The sequence below is a fragment of the Cavia porcellus genome, unplaced genomic scaffold, assembly GCF_034190915.1.
Source record: "Cavia porcellus strain 051 isolate PalLab524CR breed Dunkin Hartley unplaced genomic scaffold, mCavPor4.1 scaffold_32, whole genome shotgun sequence".
Classification (NCBI taxonomy): Eukaryota; Metazoa; Chordata; class Mammalia; order Rodentia; family Caviidae; genus Cavia; species Cavia porcellus.
The window spans coordinates 12,926,970-12,940,503 of NW_026947515.1; the positions used below are offsets into that span (position 1 = coordinate 12,926,970).

The window sequence follows — 13,534 nt, forward strand, 5'->3', positions numbered from 1 at the left end:
GAAACTCCATGAATGCAAGATGAATGATAGTTATAAGGTGCGTAATTCAAACAGCCCCCAACTAGAAAATAATTGATTTCCAGTCAATTATTAAAGGATTTATGAAGAGATTCAACCCAGAAGAGGTATGACATAGTATTAGGATTAATTTAGCCCTATAATATAACATAGCTTACTCTAATTGTGTCTCAAAAATTTAAAATCAAGGTTTAAAGCAAGTGGATTGCCAGGATAAAACTGAACTTTCTGAAAGAAGAATCCAAAACTATGTATCCATCATGTAAAAGTCACGTGAGCCAACCCAAGAAAAATTACTAGATATTCAAAGGAGGAAGAAAATACAAACAGAAACTGCATGGAAATCAACTAAAAAGACACCCAATAATAACAAAAATAAACAAATAATATTGAAAATATTAACAGAAATAACATTGAAAAAAATATTAATCTGCTTCAGAATTAATGTGAGAAGAGAAACAGAAGAAAATTATCAGAACAAATCAGATGAGCCTTTCATAGACAAAGAATATCCACATGATGAAAAAATAAATTAATGTTATTTATAGCTGTAGAAAGTATATAAATTGAAACACAGAGAGAAAAAATTCTGAGCTGAGAAATCAAACAGAGCCTTGTTATAATCAGTATACCAATTAAATTCCCTAAAGTACAAAAGTCAAGTGACAGAAAATGTATTTCAAAACAACTTTCAAAATTTTATGAAAACTATAAATTCAGGAAGTTCATATCACAATCAAATTGTTTAAACTAGTGATAAAAAAACTCACACGTCTCCAAAATAAAGTGACATATTACAAAAATACAAATGGCGATGATAAAACAGTTTTAAGAAGAACATAAGGCGGAAGATAAGGAAATAATACCCTTAAAATGTTGACAGAATAAAATCGTCAAGCTAAATACTTATATCTATCTTCAGAAAAACATACTTCAAAAATAAAAGAACTAATACATTCAATGAAAATGAAAATTAAGAGAAATAACTGCTGATATGCTTTAAAATTATTAAAGGCAATCTTTCAGCTGGAAGGACAATAATACTAGACAAAAATTGAGATATACATAATGAAGAACACTGGAAATGGCAAATTCAGATGAGTACAAAGAAGTAGCCTTAGAAACTTAGCTACCCAAGAGATTAATTAACACAGGAATAACACAGGTTTGAGCCCAACTTGGGCAACTGTAAGAGACACTCTCTAAAAGTTATAAAGAAAAATTAAAAAATAAAAAACAAAGACTGTAGATGTAGCTCACTGGTAAAGTGCTTGCTGAGCAAACATGAGAATCATGATTCAAATCCATATACCACAAACAAACAAAAATATGATAACTATGTGGGTAAATGTAAAAGATAATATTTTTCCCTTAGAAATCATTTAAAATATACTTCTATTAGTTATTAATTACTAATTAATTAATTAGTAATTAATTAGTAATTAATTGGAAAATGATAAAATTCAGTGATTAAAGCAATAACATCTAAAAGATTTACATTGTATAGAATATGATCTCTATCCAATGTGATTAAATTGAGAAATAATAAATGCTTAGAAAATTATGAAATATCTGAATATTAAACACTACACTCTCAATAATGATAGATCAGAAAAGAAATCACATTGAAAATTAGAAAATATGTTCAACTGGTGAAAAGTGAAAACTATATATTTAAATTTGCGAAGACTTTGTGCTCATTAAGCATAAAGCATTAAGTATTTCCTCCTATTCTCATTTCCTTTTTTAAGGCAATGACAATTTAAAATTGTTGCTTAAAATGGTTATATTTTCAGTCTTTTAAATATGTCATTTGGTCTCTATCATATCTGATGAGAAACTATCAGTTGTATTAATGGTCCATCATATATAATGAGTCCTTTACCTCTGCTACTTTCAAGATTCTCTTTGTGTCTTTATATGACAATAGTTGGGATACAGAGTTGAGACTGAGCTGTTCCGGCATGAGAGTTTTGTTTTTCTATTTGGAGTTCCTATTACATGTATACATTCATGTGTTTCATGAACTATGGACAAGTTTCAGCTATTGTTTCTTCATCCTACTTTTTCTGGAACTTTCTAGATGTATATATTGGCATTTCACAGATCTCTTAAGCTTCATGTATTTTTCTGTATTTTCTTTTTCTCCTACTCTCCAGGCTGAACAATTTTAAAGGTGTTTTGTTCAAGTTTGTTGGGGTTTTTTGCTTCCAGATCAAATATACTGATGACATCTTCAGTGAAATGTTTGTATCAGTATATATTTAACTTCAGTATATATTCTTAAACTTCTGTTTCTGTTCATTCTTATAATTTATATTTCTTTATTGGTACTTTATTTTTTACATATAGTTTGTTTCATTTCCTTTAGTTCTTTCCTATGTTTTCCTTCAGAGTTTTTGAAATCATATAATATAATTATGTTAAAGTTGTTATTTTGTAAGTTCGATATCTAGACTTCTTCAGATACTATTTTTGTTATTTTCTTCCTTTGAATACAGGACGCATTTTTCTATTTCTGTTTTAGATTTGGGGGGAAAATACGGACATATGAATATCTAATATGGTAAGTCTAGATAACAGGTTCCCTCCTTTGTTTAGACTTTTTTTAGTTTTAGTTATTGCATGCTGTTTCACCTTTGGGTTAGAATATTTTTCCAAAACATCATTACAGATTGTATACTCAGTTGTATGTGGTAACTGAAATCTCTGTTCCTTTATCAAGTTCAACTAGTGTTTTTGCAAGAGATTTCCTTGAGAAGCAGAGACTCAAAAAATCTTTTTTTTTTTTTAACTCATGACCACGAGCTTGCAAGACTGGTGCTTATGCCTCTGAGCTAAATCCCCTGCCCCCCAAAAAACATCTTCTCTCCTACACAGATAAGCTCTGTGCTGGAACTTCTCCAACACCTAGGCGAGCTTGCATGAAGTCTAAAGATTAGCCAGCCATGCAAACCAAGAATTTTATGCTGCTGACAAATCCCCAGCCCCCATTCTCATATTTTTTCATGGGTACACATGGTGCCTGAGTATGTGTGTGACTTTCTAAATATCTTGGTACATATAGAAGCTTTTCAGCACTCTTATTTCTCAATAAAATGCTCCTTAAAATTCTTTCATAGACTCAGAATGATCTGTTTTATGGCTCAACTATTCTGTTTTTGCTTTAGACTGCTACAGAAGATTTCTTAGCTTTATATTCTTCTTGAGCAATGTTTCTCACTTTTCTACCCTGAATGAATTTACATTAGCTGAAGCAGGAACAGATGCTTGAACCTGTCCTTCAGATAATTCTGAAACAGATTAGGTCAAATTTTTACAGAAATTTGAAAATAAGGTTAGCTGTGTTCTGTCTGAACCAACATCCTACATTGAAAATACAAGGTGCCATCTTCTAGACTATTCCAGGCTGGTCAGGGAGTGATGCAAAAGCAAAATCAGAACATGGGAAAGAATTCCTAGCATCTTGAAATGGACTTTTTATTGATTCAGAATTTGCCATGAAGCTTTGACTCATGTACTAAGTTCTGACAAAGTTGGTCCTGCCAGGTATGTTTTTTTATATTTCTTCATGACATATGTGATTTCATTCATTTTTCATAGTGGAAGAAAAAATAGTGGCATCTGGTCATTTTGCCTCTATCTTGTAAGCATCTCTACTATGTGTTTATTTTTATGATGACATTAAGAGCTAACACTTTATCAATTTTGATACACATAAAATAAATTAGTATCAAACTTAAAAATACCTCTACTATTTTTCTGGTTATCATTGTGGTATTGCACGGCATAATTGTGGGTACTTATATTTTAAGTATGCTTTTTTTCTCCATATCTACCTTGTTCTTTTTTAAACATTCAAATTGATTATTAAACCATAAAATTTGAAGTTTGAAGGAAACCTGAAAATTATTTTAATATTCTTCTTAGGGAAAAGGGGTCTAAAGGACCTTAGGAAGATTCAGAAAATTACAAACAGTATTAGTAAAAGGGATAAAATTTAAAACTCATTCTCCAGTTTCTCATTTAAAATCTGAGCCAATTGAGAGTCAAATTGAGAGCCAAAGATTTAACTCAATGGTTTAAGCACTTGCCTGGTAAACACGAGGTTGTGTGTTTGATCCTTGGTACAAAAGAAAAAAAAAAAAAAAGAACCCTTTGATAAAGATCATAATTACCCCCATAAAATTAGGAGGCAAAATATGTATAAATTATATACATATTTTCTAACTTTCAGTGTTTTTTAAATATCCCAAATAAATTATCATTTAACAAATATTTGTTGACTTCCCCTGTGTGCCAGGCTTTGAGACTAATGAGTCATACGAGCTATAAAATCCACAGTATCTACCTTCAAAGAGTCCTTACAGACAAATAGATAAACACATAATTATTTATACAGTATGATACTATACTGAAGTAGAACATCTATACAGTGATTTAAAAAACTATGAAATTCAGACATTGGTGCAAGGCTAATTTCTGAAAATAAATTGCATGCTAAGAAGATTTCCTAAAGAAGAAAAACATTTCAATTGGTAGAGAAGTATGATGTAAATAGAAAATAATGGGTGAGAAAAAAACAAGAAGGAAAAACAAGTCAGGCTGACCCTAAGAAATGGTAAAGACATGGTGGCATATGCATACGACACAAGGCAAAACCCAAGTGTCCTAGCTACAATGGATGTGTAGGTTGATCCAAAGCTAATCTTAAGTGATATACTCACCAGTTTATTCTGAAGGCATTTGTCTTTTTTATGGGAAAAGGTGAAAGCTTTTATAATAGGAATATAATCAGAGATCCAGTTTTAGGAACTGTCATGTGACCACCATGAAAATGACTATTTAAAATAAGAGACAGCACAGGACTTCTCAGGGGTCAGTACAGTAGTTTGGAAGCAGTCAACATGTGTCTGTCATGTGCCTGTATCTCATCTTTGAACTCTGTACTATAATATTTGTACCCATGTCACTTAAAGGTTCATTATATGCTTATATTTCTCTTGTTTATACACCTAAGAAAATAGTCCTCTCTAATTTTTCATTTTTGTTCTCATTCGATTTCAAAACTATTTCCCTTTAATGATTGCCTGTATCTTACTAAAGTTTTGTCACTAAAGACACTCATTCCAACTTTAGTTTTGTCTTTCTGTAATTAAAACAGAAAGTAAAACATCTTAATCTATACATCAGATCCTGAAGTATGTCCACTTTTAACATAGTTGAATCAAAGAAACTGAAGCCTCGGAGGAAATGATAATGATAATATTGATTTTATCTTGGTTTATGAAACAGATGTCAAACTCATAAAATCTGCTCATGATCTCAAATTTGAAAATATACTGACTCAAAGAGTAACATAACGTAGATATTTATTTTTCTTTTAGTTCACTCTGGTTTCCATGGTTCTTATGATTGATTTCTTTAGAGCTATATCTCAGTTTTGGATCAGTATTTTAGTCCACCTGCCTTCCACCTTGGTTGGCTGTACATTTCTGCAGTCTGATGTAAGGAATGCCAATATTTGCTCAAGTGTCTGAAATATGTGACCATTAAGGAAAGCTTTGTCCTTAGTTGAGAAATATGCACTTTGAAATCAGAATACTTAAATTTTAAAAATTAAAACATAAAGTTCCCTCCCCAGAAAAGTCCATAGTCCTGTTGGCCTAAAGGTACAAATTCATCTTGGTCACTGTCTTTTTGATAACAGCTACTATTAACAGGTAGTGGGTGATATTATATTGTGGTTTTAATTTGCATCTAAATGCATTTTTCAACACGGACTAATGTGACATCTTTGCATGCACTTGGGTCTGTGTGTTCATCCTCTGAATGCATTCATTCTCCCTTGCTAGCTTATAGCCAGAACTAATAAAGAGAAATGCACCACAGAAATACTAAGGGGAGCGCTGCAGATGCAGGCTCTGACAGTGCCCGCTGTCCATCTGTCCATAGGTGCGACTGGGAGGAACAGTGAGACTGACCCCCTGGGGTTCCTGGGGTACTGTCCTCAGGAGAATGTGCTGTGGCCCAACCTGACAGTGAGGGAACACCTGGAGGTGTTTGCTGCTATGAGGGGGCTGAGCAAGGCCGACACTCTGGTGGCCATTTCACGATACACAGGGAGCCATGCCTGTCCTGCTCTGCACCCAGGGACCGTCAACTGCCCTGGGGGTGATGATGGTCTCTGAAGCTTAGGATGGGCAACTCTAAGTACTGATCCACTTGGAGTTCAGCTGACTTACACAGTTTCTCCCCCACCCCTTGTCTCATTTGAAGATAAAAGTACATATCCGATGATCAAACTTGCTGAATGCATTTAGAATTTAGGTACGAGGTAGGGAGTGCACAAGAATTATTTGGACACCATGAGATGTGCTTACAGTTTTAAAAGATGCAATTTGTATCTCCCTGGGGGATCAAATCAGTTGCCAGAATCAGAGCAGTGTTTCCTGAACTGCATTCTAGATTCTGTTCCCAAATCCTCTCTCTCTCTCTTTCTCTCTTTCTCTCTCTCTCTCTCTCTCTCTCTCTCTCTCTCTCTCAGTCTGTCCTCCTGCACCTCCCTTGTGGAGCAGACTGTGAAGCTCTGCTGTGTTCCCTTCAGGTTGGTGGAAGGCGCTCAAGCTGCAGGCGCCATTGAAGACCCTGCCGGAGGGAATACAGAGAAAGGTAGGCAAAGGTTTGGTGTGGTCCCCGTGTTCAGCAGCCAGTGCCAACCACCGTCCTTCTCCTTCCAGCTGTGCTTTGCCCCATCAGTGGTGCTTCTGGATGGGCCCTCCAGAGAGATGGAGCCCAAGGGCCAGCAGCAGATATGGTGAGGAGCCGGGCTGCCAGTGCTGATAACTATGAGAGATGTTTAGATTTTGTTAATATTATTAAACACACACCAAAGAAACAAAACAAAAACTTTCTTTCAAACTGTTTTTTTTTAGAATAGCAAATATTATCTGTCGATGTCCGCTCCCGGCCGGCAGGAAGGACACACGACAAAGTCTGGCAGTGGACAACCTTTTCTTTTTATTTTTCTTCTCCGTACAGCCTGCCCTGGGATCGCTCCCAGCCGAAGCCTCCTCTGGTCCGCTCCCCGCGGCTCCTTTTGGGCTTCTACTTCCGGGCTTCTTCTTCCCCCCAGGGGTGGCACCAGTATATATACGGATACAGTGTCCAATCATGTTAAAGTGAGCAAGGCAAGCTGATTGGCTAACATCATCAGTTGCCAGGCAGACTATATTGTTGAGCAGGTTGCTTACGCGGTAAGCAGGAAACTAACGTGCTCGATGGGAGGGGTAATCTACCTCAGGCTTTACTCTTTACTACAGGCCTCACGTCCGCCAAGTGAGGCGACCGGGCTCGGGGCTGCGGCTCCCAACATCTCCCCCTTTTTTATTTTTTATGAATGTGTGCATCGTAGCCCTTTCTGGACTGGGTGCAGAGGCTTATGCCCTATGTGTAGGCCCACCGTAGGTCCTTGGCTTAGACCCTGGTCGGCCGTCCCATGGTCTGTCAAGGCCCTGAGGCCCTCGTCCTTTTTCTAGGGCCAGGCACAAACTGGACGGAACCTGGATGCACACAAGCTTGCACTCATTTCCTCTCCGTAAAGAAATCCCCTCGGAGAGAAATTTAGACCTGGGCAGCATCTAACAGTCCAGCGGCTTACGTGCAGGATGGGGTAGGGCCTGGCTTAGGTTGAGTCGCACCGGGGGAGTACGCTCTTACCCGTCATTGACTCTCCTACCCAGCTATGTCATAATTTTTTAGAGGAGGAGTGTGGGAAGCTCACCGTCCCTAGACTCGGTCGTAGGCTAGGCGAGCGAGCCATGTATATGCCTGAGGATCTTCTTGTCCATTTTGGGCTACCGCTATTTTTATTTATCTTGTTGGTTGGTCCGTGATGGATCTCCGGTAGGGCAGGTCTGATCTTCAGTCGAGGGCTTTGTTGCCCGTGTCAGTCTCTCCGGTACCCACAGTGGTTCTCGTCCCGATTCCTGTGGGAAAACACAAACCGCGCCTCGGTTCCAGCTGACCACTGGATCCGGGCCCATCCATTGTCCTGTCAGGACATCTTTCCACTTCACCCACCCTTTATGGTTGGGGGAAGGGTTGCAGTGCTCCACAGCTGGGGAGCAATTATCATTATTTAAATTTAAAAAATTGTGTGTGAATAGTGCCATGGATAATCGTGCCTTTGGGGCCAGGCCTTGGCCTACTCCCCCTTTTTGTTTTTGTAAAATTTTTTTGAGGCTTCTATGAGCCCTTTTAATGATTCCTTGACTTTGGGGATTGTATGGGATACCATGTTTTAATTGAACCTCTATCATTTTGCAGAACTCATTGAAGGCTTTGCCTATATAGGCTGGTCCATTATCAGTTTTTAATATTTTTGGTTTGCCCCATGCGGCCCAAGCCGCCAGGCAATGATTGATCACATTAGACACTTTTTTACCTGTTTCTGCTGTTGCAAATATGACGTGAGAACAGGTGTCTGTGGAAACATGAACATATTTAAGAGTCCCAAACTCCTGTATATGTGTGATGTCCATCTGCCAAACATCACCAGGGATCAAACCTCGAGGGTTTACTCCCATCGGTATGGCAGGTTTGTATGTGGCACAGGAGTCACATAGTCGCACGATATCTCGTGCATCTGCTCTGGAAACATGGAAATGGTTTGCTAGTGTCCTGGCATTGACATGAAACTTATCATGGAAGGCACGGGCTCGCTCGATTGGTGTTAGTAAGGTAAAAATCCATAACGGGCGAGTGGCAGTGTCAGCAGCCGCATTCCCCTGTGCCATAGGCCCTGGCAGGGATGTATGTGCTCTTATGTGGGTGGTGAAGACCTTATGGTGTCTGTTTTGAAGCAATGTCTGGATAGACAGGAACAGCCCAGCCACTGTGGAAGTGGATCTAATTAAACCGGCAGTCTCAAGCACTTGCATAGCATTGACCACATACCTAGAATCGGAGACAATATTAATGGGTTTTGAGAACCGTTTAAGAATCATTTTAACGATCTGCAGTTTTACCACCTGAGGCTGATCTGGTTTAAATTGTATGGTAACCGGGGGCTTGCCTAGGATCACATAGGCGCCTATCCCCGTCTTGGAGCCATCTGTGTATATTGTAGTTGTTGGGACTAATGGCTCAGAGGCAGTAACCTTTGGAAAAATTATAGGGTGCTGAGTGACAAATGACAAGATAGGGTCTTTAGGGTATTGATTGTTTATATCTCCATGGAAAACACATCTCAGAATGGCCCATGTATCTATGCAGGCAGCCAGGGTCTTGATCTGGCTGGCGGTATAGGGTACTCGGATGGCTTGTGGTCCTGAGCCAAAATGTTGGACAGCTCTATCATGCGCTTCAAGGGCCAATGAAGCGACTGCCTCCGGGTAATGCTCTATGACTTTTGTAGGTGAGACCTTAGGGTGTATCCACAGTAGTGGTCCTTTCTGCCAAATCACCGCTGTGGGCTGTAGACTAGTCTGTAGCAAACAGACATCAAAGGGTCGCCCTGGTTCAATTCTGTGTAAGGTAGCCCCACCTAAGGCTTTTTTTACTCTCTGTAAGGCAGCTCTTGCCTCAGGAGTGAGCCTCCTGTGGGAGGCTATATCTGGGTCTCCCTTCAGAAGGTCGAACAGAGGTTTGAGATCTGAATTTGGTATATGTAAATATGGCCTAATCTAATTAATGTCTCCCAATAGCTTTTGCATGTCATTTAGGGTCCTAACGCCATCCGTCCTAATGGTGACCTTCTGTATAAGTCTGGAGGCGACACTGAGGTCCACACCTGCTGACCCAGGGGTGGCCCTTGTTGAAGGCTGCCATCCTGAGCTGTCCTGTCTCTGGGGCGGGGGCCCGCCTGTGAAGGGGGCCCCCTCTGGCCGTTTTTTGGCCCTCTAGCATCTCGTCCACAAATACGGTTGTCCTGAGCATCAAAGACCGACCTACACTCCTCAGCTTTGTGTGATCCCTTCTTGCATCGCCCACAAACATATGGTTTTTCATTCCTAGGGCGAGGCCTAGCATCTGTATTGTTTGGGCAATGACGTTTAATGTGTCCTGGCTCCCCGCAGGCAAAACACCCTTTAGCCTTACATTTCCCTTCTAACCCGCGAGGTCCCCTCTGCTGTACAGCCGCGGCCAGGAGAGCAGCCACTCCCGAGTTGGAGAGCGGCCCCCCTATCTCTCTGTATATTTTAATCCAGGCGTTGAGGTCCTTGTTCTTATGAGGAGCTATCGCTGCCTTGCACTCCTTTGTACATTGCTCGAAAATCAGCTGCCTTACCAGCGGTCGAGCCACTCCCGGATCAGAGAATATCTTATCGGCAGCATCTTGCATTCGGGCCACAAAGTCAACAAATGGCTCTGTGGTACCCTGAATTATTTTTGAAAGACACAAGGAGGCTGTTCCGGCACCACTTACTTGCTTCCAGGCGCGGAGCCCTATGGCATTGATTTGTTCATAGACAGCGCCGGGGAATTGAGTCTGATCATCAGCGTGCCGACCTTCTCCCATAAGCATTTCCTTGTTCCACCCCCGGTTTCCCCGATTGGCGTTTCTCTCAGCCTGCTCTGCAGAGAACTCTGCGTACCAGGCTCGCCAATCCAGGTAACTGCCCGAGGGCAGACACGCCTTTGCCAGCTGAATCCAGTCCGCGGGGGTGAGGGGCCCAGAAGACAGATTCTCCAGCATGGCAATGGTGTAAGGCGCAGTCGGCCCAAAGGTTGTAACTGCATTTTTAAGTTCTCTAATCTGCTTTATCTCAAAAGGCTCCCATGCATTGTGTCCCTGGCCCATAGCTACTTGTACAGGAAATATCCCGTAGGGGCCACTATCTATCCCAAGTGGATGTACCTCATGAGACAAGCGTCCCCCCTGCCAAAGCCGCCTGTAAAAATACCGACCCGCCGGCGGCGGAGCATAAGACGGCGGCCGTGATTGGGCGGAAAATGGGGGCCCGTGCATCACTTCCTGTTCTGGCGAAAGGGGAGGGAGCTCCCACGCGGCCGCCTCGTGGCGAGGGATCGCTTCCGGGAACAGCCCCCAAGGTAAAGAACCCTGCGACTCCTTATCGAGCGACTTAGGCTCCTGACAGCTGGTCTCTTTGGCCTCCTTGCCATTCAACTTTCCCTCGTCCTCGGAGTCAGACGACTCCGAGGCTAGAGCCCCGTCCTTCTCCTTAGCATCTTTGTTCCCCTTGACGGGCCCCTCTCGGGAGCTCCCCGACTGGGCCTGCTCAAATACCCTGCGTACTTTTGTAAGCTCTTGAGAGCTTTCTCCACAACCACCCTCGCTCTTAGTGTTGCTACCTAGCATGTTTCCCATCTTTTAATATGTTACTCACCGCGTGAGGCCCAAGGAATCCGCCACTTACGCGTGAGCCTGAGGGGAGTCTAAAAGCCCTGTAGGTGCGCGCCACCCAGAGCCCAGGCTTATCCCCAACTCACCTGTCTCGCAGCTCTGTACTGGAGCGTTGTCCGCTGTCACGTCTCGGGGGTGATCAGTCCCCGTGCGGACCTCCAAATGTCGATGTCCGCTCCCGGCCGGCAGGAAGGACACACGACAAAGTCTGGCAGTGGACAACCTTTTCTTTTTATTTTTCTTCTCCGTACAGCCTGCCCTGGGATCGCTCCCAGCCGAAGCCTCCTCTGGTCCGCTCCCCGCGGCTCCTTTCGGGCTTCTACTTCCGGGCTTCTTCTTCCCCCCAGGGGTGGCACCAGTATATATACGGATACAGTGTCCAATCATGTTAAAGTGAGCAAGGCAAGCTGATTGGCTAACATCATCAGTTGCCAGGCAGACTATATTGTTGAGCGGGTTGCTTACGCGGTAAGCAGGAAACTAACGTGCTCGATGGGAGGGGTAATCTACCTCAGGCTTTACTCTTTACTACAGGCCTCACGTCCGCCAAGTGAGGCGACCGGGCTCGGGGCTGCGGCTCCCAACAATTATCCATGTAATTAGGAATTAATATTTGGTTCAAAAAATCTTTTTGTGATACTTTATACCAGTTGTCACAGAAAGGAAAAAAATAAGCTTTTCAGAATTTAGTACTCTTTCGGTATTTAACCTATTTGTGTGACCTTGTTTTGTATAAAAGTGTTCTGTTTGTATGGTAACTAGTGACTCACAGCTGGGGCACCTAGCTGGCCTTGGAGTTTGGGGGTTCTGAATACTTTCATTTAGACATATTCTGTCTTATTTCTCAGCCACCCAGATCCTGGCACTTCTAAAGTGCTGCTCACTTTAATAAGTCTTCTCATGCACACATCTTTTTGCTCAAACTTTCTCTTCATGTACCCTTCCATCAAGATTTTCCCCACATCTCTCCTTAAGTTAAAGTCTTTGATTTAGCGTTGAGCATGTGACACAGTGAGACAGCTCTTGGCTAACAAGTGCTTGGCCCTGAGTTTGATCTCCATCACTACAAACTAAATAAAAGTAAAAACTTGTTCCCCATAGTCCTGTCTAAACTGAATTGCATGTGCTCATCCCTGCTGATTCCTTTTTCCTCTAGATTTGTTATTTCTCCTTTTGTGCCTTGTGAAATTTCCTTTACACTATTTCCAAATGAATCAGAAGACTTCCATTAATCATTAAATATTCCCTTGACAGTATAGGAAAGCAATCCAGGCCACCTTTAGAAACACAGAGGGGGGACCTCCTGACCACCACATGGCAGAGGCCAAGGCTGTGTGTGACCACGTGGCCATCATGGTGTCGGGACACCTGAGGTGAGTGCCTGCACGTGACCCACCTGCGGAACCAAAGCTACAGGACAGAGGTTAACTGAGCAGTTTTGAGCATAGTTTTAGACATGCTTCCCTTTCCACTTGTCCACTTTTCATTCCTGCTTCTGCTCCAGATGTGTTGGCTTCATCCAACAACTGAAAAGCAAATTTGGAAAAGATGATCTGCTGGAGATAAAGGTGAAGACCCCAGCACACGCGGAGGCCTTCCACGCAGAGATCCTGAGGCTCTTCCCCCCAGGCTGCTCGGCAGGAAAGGGAAGGCTTGTTCCACTTTTAGATCTGGTACCAAATATCCTCTTTTTCCTAAGAGTTGTTTGCTTTGCTATCACTGGGGCCCACATATATTTAGCACAAAAGAAAACAAAAAACAAGACAAAAATACTGTATTTGTGGGACATTTCAAGAGGCAGAATACATAGAGGGCTGATTAAGAAGCCAATGGCACAAGTATTGTGGCCTTCCAATGTGTCAGGTTCTGCTCCTGGTCTGTTATCTGATCAGCATCCAGATCTTTAAAAGTAGAAGCTGTCTGGAGTATCCCTGAGAATTGTATGGGATACTGGTTGGTGGTCCTATATTATCTCCATTGTTTTGTTTTTATTGGATTTATTCTGTACTGTTTCATTCAATTTTATTACGCTTCATGGTATGGATAATTTTTGTGAAGAGGCATTATGGTAGCCATTGTAGATCTCCTCATACTTTTTTAAAATCATGTACCATGGTCAGCCTTTTGTTTTGATTGACTCTATTCTGT

General features: G+C 41.6%; 1 long non-coding RNA gene across 1 annotated transcript; it reads left to right on the forward strand.

Moving 5' to 3' along the window:
• The first annotated feature begins 6,582 nt into the window (after positions 1 to 6,582).
• LOC101788661 (uncharacterized) lies at positions 6,583 to 13,165 on the forward strand. The gene is made up of 3 exons (XR_010045334.1): positions 6,583 to 6,690; positions 12,641 to 12,759; positions 12,891 to 13,165. It is a non-coding gene; the product is annotated as an uncharacterized LOC101788661 (long non-coding RNA).
• The last annotated feature ends 369 nt before the right edge of the window (positions 13,166 to 13,534 follow it).